The following is a 7,200-nucleotide window of genomic DNA, read 5'->3' on the forward strand; positions in this document are numbered from 1 at the left end:
AGCTGACAGTTGTTTGGATGTTAATTTTCTCCATCTTCTTATCTAACTAATTGTTTATGAAGGTGCAAGCACAAATGACAGAGGCAGGAGTTGGGAAGCAGACCTCGGATCAGTAGGATCAGCAAGCCCTTTTTCAGTGGTGGAGTCAATTGATCAAACACCTGATGTGGCTCATTTTCAGGGCAGAAAATGGTGGTGGGCTAAAGCAAGGGTCTGTGTTTTATAGGCTTCATTTAGGGTGGGACAGGAGGATAGTTCCTGGGGTCCATTGTATTGGAGTCAGCTGATCCATCAGGTTGGGAGAGGAGTATGGATAGGGAATTTCCTGGGACTTATTGTATTGGGGTCAGCTGACCCATTAGGGTGGAGAGGTCAGTTGCCAGTCAGGTGCAAGTTCCTTTTGTGTTTGTGTTTCTTCTCTCCCTCTGGTTGAATCCTGGGCTTTTATTTTTTATTTTTTTTTGTGGTACTGGGGATTGAACCCAGGGTCTTGTGCTTACAAGGCAAGCACTCTACCAACTGAGCTATCTCCCCAGCCCTGAATCCTGGGCTTTTAAATGACAAAGCTTCAATTTTATCCGGACAAGGCTGTTGGGGGAACAGCTGCAGATAGGGGAAATGTCCTTGGACTTATTTTCCATATCCTTCAGAAGGTGTCTTAGTTCAGACTTCTATTTTAAAAAAAACACCATAAGCTGGACACAGTGCAATATGGCTATCATCCCAGCTACTCAGGAAGTTGAGGCAGGAGGATCACAAGTTTGAGGCCAGCATGACAATTTAGAGAGACTCTGTCTTTAAAAAGGGCTGGGGATGCAGATTAGTGGAGAGTGTTCTTGTCTAGCATGTGCAAGACCTTGGGTTTGACCCCTAGTATGGAGTGAGAGGAAAGGTGCAGAGGACAACCGTAGACTGGTGTACTAGTCAGGGTTCTCTAGAGGAACAGAATCAACAGGAAGTATGACTATAAAAAGGGGTTTATTAGATTGGCTTACATGACCAGAAGCTGGATAGTCCACAATGGCTGGCTGCAGCTAGAGAGCTGAAAGAACCAGTAGGTGTGCAGTCCAAGATGCAGAAGCCCCAGAACAAGAAAGATCAATAGAACTACCCTAGATGGAGGCTAAGGCTTCTGGAAACTACCTGAAACATCACTGGCAGAGTCCTCTTTGGAAGAGTGAAGAGTCTGATATCCTCATGACCAAAGCAGCATTCAAGAACCATTGAAGAAGAGCCGAGCTTGCATCTGCATCTGCTTCCTTGTTCTTCCAACTTTTATTCCATCCTATTGGGCAGTGCCACCCATGCTTAGGGAGGGGCTCCACTTCAGTTCCTATCCCACATTCCAGTCATTCCTAGACATGCCCTCATTGACACACCCAGAAGCCTCTTAATCATCTGTATCTATTAATCCAATCCAGTTGACAATTCAAATTAACCATTGCAACTGGGGACAACCATAGACTGGTGACTTACAAACAACAGATATTTATTTCTCACAGTTCTGGAGGCTCTTAAGCCCAGGGCCTCTCCCAGGCTGCAGACTGCCAGTGTTTCATTGCATCTTCACATGGTGGAGAGTGAGCTAGATTTTGGGATCCCTTGTATAAATGTTCTAATTCCATTCATGAAGGCTCTACCCTCATGGCTTAATTACCTCCCAAAGATAACTCGTCCTGATGTTATGGCATTAAGGGTTAGGATTTCAATCTGAATTTGGGGGTAGGAGGACACAAATAGATCAAAACAGGGTATTTTACCCACAGTTCTGAATCAGGTCTTATCTGATTCATTTTGGTTGCTCCAGTTCCCTGCACAGAGTTTGGGATATTTGTAACATTTGTTGAATAAATAGATCTTTAAGAATGTCCTATTGAAAAGAAATTGAGTAAAAGAATGGAGCTGGGAGCAGGGGTGTATCAGTGATAGAGCTGCTGCCTGGCATGTGTGAGGCCTTGGATTCAATTCCCAGCACTGGGGAAAAAGAAAAAAATTGATGTTAACTACCTGGTGGTTCTCAGAGATCTTTGCTATGTGAAACAAAGAGGCTAAGGCCCTAGCCTTAAATGCTAGTTCCAGTTCTCTAACTTGCCATACAACCAGGGCACGTCACTTTTCCTCTCTTTCTGTACCTTGGCAGAAAAATGAGAAGGTGGTTTTTTGTTATTCCTCTTTGTTCCACCAGCCACACCTCATTCTGATCCCCACCTGCAGTCTGATGCTTCACAGTGGGGACCTGGTTGGCCTGCTGGGTGGCTTATTATCACAACCCACCTGTCTGGTTAAGATGTGCTTTCAAAACAGGGTGACCTAGAATTATTCTAGCTCCTGGTTCTTATTCAGTACACCTGTGCATTCCTCTCTGGCCTTCAGTGCTCATGTAAAGCTGGATATTGAATGAACTTCTTTTCATCTCCTTTGCTTTATGTAATAAATGCCGTCAGTCTGGGCTGAGGATGTAGCTCAGTAGTAGAGCTTTTGCCTAGCATATGTGAGGCCCTGGTTTGATTCCCAGCACTGGGGAAGAAAAAATCCAATCAGTTTTTTCCTATGTCCAACCCTCATACACAAATGTGTGTATGTAGCCAGTGTGGTGACACAGACCTGTAATCACAGTGACTTGGGAGGTTGAGACAGAAGGATTGCAAACTCAAGGCCAGCCTCAGCAACTTAGGGAGAGAGACTGTTACAGAGCTGGGGCCTTCCAGGAAACGAGGCAACACAAATACTACCCCTCCCTTCAAACCCTGATTCTTGTGACCAAGTCAGAAAGATTTCAGAAATGTCACTCAGTAGCAGGAATGAGTTTAGTGAAGGGATAGGAAAAGGGAAAGGGAAAGGGGACACTCTCAAGGGAGAGAATGGGAGAGGAGAGGGATAATGTGCTTTTCCTGTACTCCAGTTTTATTGGTGATTTTAGAGAAGTTTCTAGAGAGTCTGGCCCAGGTCCACCTCTTGACTTTTGACTGACAGCAAGATGACATCAGACTTTCAAATACCCACAACCATGGCAACGCTAGTCACCTTGGCCCATGCTGACCTGTTCTAATTGGATTTTTTTTTTTTTTTTTAGTTGTAGGTGGCACACCTTTATTTTATTTTTATGTGGTGCTGAGAATAGAACCCAGTGCCTCACATATGCTAGGCAAGTGCTCAACCACTGAGCCGCAACCCCAGCCCTCTAACTGAATTTTTAACCATACATTCCATAAGATTTTATGATTAGGAGGAACTATCCTAATCTTTTGGGGTTTCAAGATTTGGTCACAAAAGTCTCCTGGGTTCCTACCATTGACATTATCTTCAGCCTGCATTTTTCCTGCAGTTAACAGGTAGCTTGCTGAGGGATGTGACATATCCTGTCCACTGAGGCCAGGCATGACTGCAGTTAAATTCCTTCTTGGGAAAGAAAGCCTGTGGGAGTCAGTACAGTGGGCCCATTTTATAGAATATTTTCTTAACCTTGTATTCCCACTACCCTTATCTGTTTGTTCTCTAACAAGGCCCTGTCTCAAAATTTAAAAACTAAACGAAAAGGACTGGTGATGTGGCTAAGTGGTAAAGTACCATTGGGTTCAGTCCCCAATACCAGGGGAAAAAAGAATGTGTGCACTTGTGTGCAAGCATGCACACATCCACTCTTTTTTTTTTTTTTAATTCTAATTAGTTATACATCACAGCAGAATGCGTTCGATTCATTGTACATGAATGGAGGACAACTTTTCATTCCTCTGGTTGTACATGATGTAGAGTCATACTATTCATGTGATCATACATGTATGTACCTAGGGTAAGAATGTTTGTGGAGCGCCATCCATGGCCTGCAAATAAAACGAGGCTTGGTTGAGCCATCAGACAGGGGAATCTGGCTCTCAGGAACTGGCGATCATGAAATATTATCCCAGATTGCCTGGACTATGTGGTTTCTGTGCAGACTGGTTCACTGCAGGAGTTTGTAGGCCCTGGATGTGCCAATGACCTGCTAAAGCAAAATGACTTGCTTAACTCTACCCCATCCTGTTTCTTACGGAAGAAGCTCCTCCCAGTCCCCCTTTGATCTGTACCACAATAAATAAAGAGAGCTTGTGCTTCTCCATTTTGTTAGAGCCAGACCCTTCAGCGTGGCTCAACCCATCACCCCTGATTCAAAACATAATTGTCTTCTGTGGTTTTTTTTCTATTAAATAGATTTCTTAGCAATTAATTTATACCCAGCCCATCCCTCCAACAGGAACCCTTTCCCTCGCCCATGTGGGACACAGGGAGAGAGATATTCATCTCATTTCACTGTCATTGCCACCCCCATGCCCCTCCCCCAAACATCCACTTTCTTAACCAGAATTTTTTTTGTGTGTGTATGTGTCTGGAATTTCCTGAAAAAGCGTTTTATTTAGTTTAGTTTTGTTTTTGATGTGTGTGTGTGATACTGATGTTCAAGCCCCAGGCCTCCTCGATGCTGATGTTCAAACCCTGGGCCTCCTTGTGCATGCTAAACGTTAAGCATGCCTTTTACCATTGAGTTATATCCACAGCACCCTGAAAATTTTTATGTTTTCTGAAGGAAGTAGAAACTGAAGGAAATGGGGACTTACAAAACCCTCAGGGAAGAAGGGAGCTCAGGAATCTGATCTGTCACAATCTCTCTTATCTGCCCAAATCCCCCTGCCCGCTAAAAACAAGCCCTCTAAAAGTAACTGACCAACTCTTCCCATGACCTGACCCTGCTAAGCCCTGTAAAACTCAGACCCTTGTTGTAGCCCCATTTCCATTTTCTCTCTTGAAAATATGCCCCTCTGCTGCTTAATAAAGTATCACTGATCCACTGAGGTCCATCTCCCTTTCTTTTTCTCTTTGTATTCTCTTTCATTTACTTTCAGGAACTCCATGTAGTATTCTTGACAAGACCTTGGTCATAGCTGCATTATCTTTGTTCAAGGTCTTACAAGTGGAGTTACCTATAAAGAGTCCAAAGAGGCAAGGGTTTGCAAGGACCAATTGATCATATTTTACTCAATCCTAGCTCATTTATAATACTAAGCCATAATAAGCCACTGTTAATAACTAAGTTTTTGGTTGGGGTTGTGGTTCAGTGGTAGAGTACTTGCCTAGCATGTGTGAGGCACTGAGTTTGACTCTCAGTACCACATATAAATAAATGAATAAAATAAAGGTCTATCAACATCTAAACATTTTTTTAAAAAATCATTTTTTTGGTGTGTGTGTGTGTGTAGTTATGGGGATTAAACTTAACAGTGCTCTATCACTGAGTTACATCCCCAATGCTTTGTTTTTTAAAAAAAAATTTTGTAGTTGTAGATGGACAGCATGTTTTCATTTATTTATTTTTATACAGTGCTAACGATCAACCCAGTGCCTCATGTGTGCTAGGCTGTAGCTCTGCCACTAAGCTACAGCCCTTGGTATCTCCCACCCCCACCAGTGCTTTTAATTTTTAAATTTTGAAATAGGATCTTGCTAAATTGCCTAGGCTGACCTCAAACTTGTGATCCTCCTGCCTCAGACTCCCTGCTGAGATTACCTCTTTGCATAACCACGCCCAACAATAACTAAGACTTTAATTGGAGTGCCAAGGGGTGTCCCACAACTCCTTTCGTATATTTTGTTACCAGTGACAAGACCTAGTTTTCGTTTGTTTGTTTTTTCCGAATTCCGCTGTCTTGGGGATTCGAACCTGGGCCTCCAGCATGTGAGTCAGGCACTCTACGTAATGGGCTATATCGTCAGTACGACAAGACCTAGTTACAGTAATCTTGGTTAACATGTCTTAATGATAGCCAATATCTTATCCTTATATCTGGTTTTTCTATTTCATTCTCCTTTTCCCTAACTCCTGCTTCCTGGCATCGCCATAACAAAGTACTCAGGGAAGGCAAAATTTATCCAGAATAAGCATCGTTTTATTGCTTCCTCTGGGGCTCAAAGGGGTACAGTGTAACCAACCTACCAAAATGTTGACTGGTTTCTTTGAGAATTAGTGTTATGCTGAGAGCTGTGTTGGTCTCTGTTATTGGCTTTTTATTAGTTAGCAGAGGCAATACCTAGATCTGCCTCGTCAAGAGGGAGGCTACCTTGTTAAGCCCATGCATAGCCTCCTCTCTGTCACCTGTTTTGGTTTGGATCTGTAGTGTTCTCCAAAGGTTCATGTGTTGAAGGCTTAATCCCCAGTCCAATGTTTAGAGGTGGAGATTCTGAGAAGTGGATGGATCATGAGGGCTCTAGCCTTGTCGATGGATTAATTCATTGAGGGATTCATAATTTGATGCATTATTGAGAAGTGGTAGAAACTATAAGGGGAGGGGTGTAGTTGGAGTAATGGGTCATTAGGGGTGTGCCCTTGGGGACTGTATCTTGCCCCTTCCTCTCTCCCTCTCTTTCTTCCCAGCTGCCATGAGGTGAGCAGTCTTCCTTTTCCATACTCTTCTGTCATGATCTGCCTTGCCTTGGGCCCAAAGCAATGGAGACAGCCAGATATGGACTGCAACCTCTGAAATTCTGAACCTAAATAAATCTCTCCTCTTCTAAGTTGCTTTTTTTATCATAGTGATGAATAGCTGACTGGCACATCATCATAGCTACTCAACTCATGAGCCCATTGTGTCACCACCAGAGTAGCTGAGGAGAGAGGCTGACTGACATTACAGGATGAATTATCCTCTCTTCCTGGTTGTTGGTACCTCCTCTGTGGTAAATACTCTCTTGTGGACAATAATTTGAGATATAAGGACTCACATATTAACTCACAGATTTGAGATGCCTCTTGCCAAAATTTCCTTGGTTCAGTCTTCCAACATTGTTTTGTTTTTTTTTTTCCCATCTCTGACTAACTTGTCAGGTCATTCACCATTGCTCAGGAGACTAGGTGTGACTGTACTTCAGGCTGCTTTTCTCCTCTAAGTAAACAACCAAGGGTTTTGATTGTATGTCTGTCCACTGAAAGAATTTGCTTTAACCACTATCCTTAAGAACCACCCCTGAGTCATGAAACTGCTCCCCGTTTTTTTCTTTTTTTTCAGTATTGGCGATTGGACCCAGGGCCTTACCCATGCTAGGCAAGCACTCTGACACTAAGCTCCATCCCCAACCCTTCTAAAATTTTTATTTGAGGCAGGATCTTGCTAAGTTGCTTAGCATGCTTGAACCTGAGATCCTCCTCTCTCAGCTTCCCGAGTAGCTGGGATT

This window comes from Sciurus carolinensis, chromosome 11 (assembly GCF_902686445.1).
Source record: "Sciurus carolinensis chromosome 11, mSciCar1.2, whole genome shotgun sequence".
Classification (NCBI taxonomy): Eukaryota; Metazoa; Chordata; class Mammalia; order Rodentia; family Sciuridae; genus Sciurus; species Sciurus carolinensis.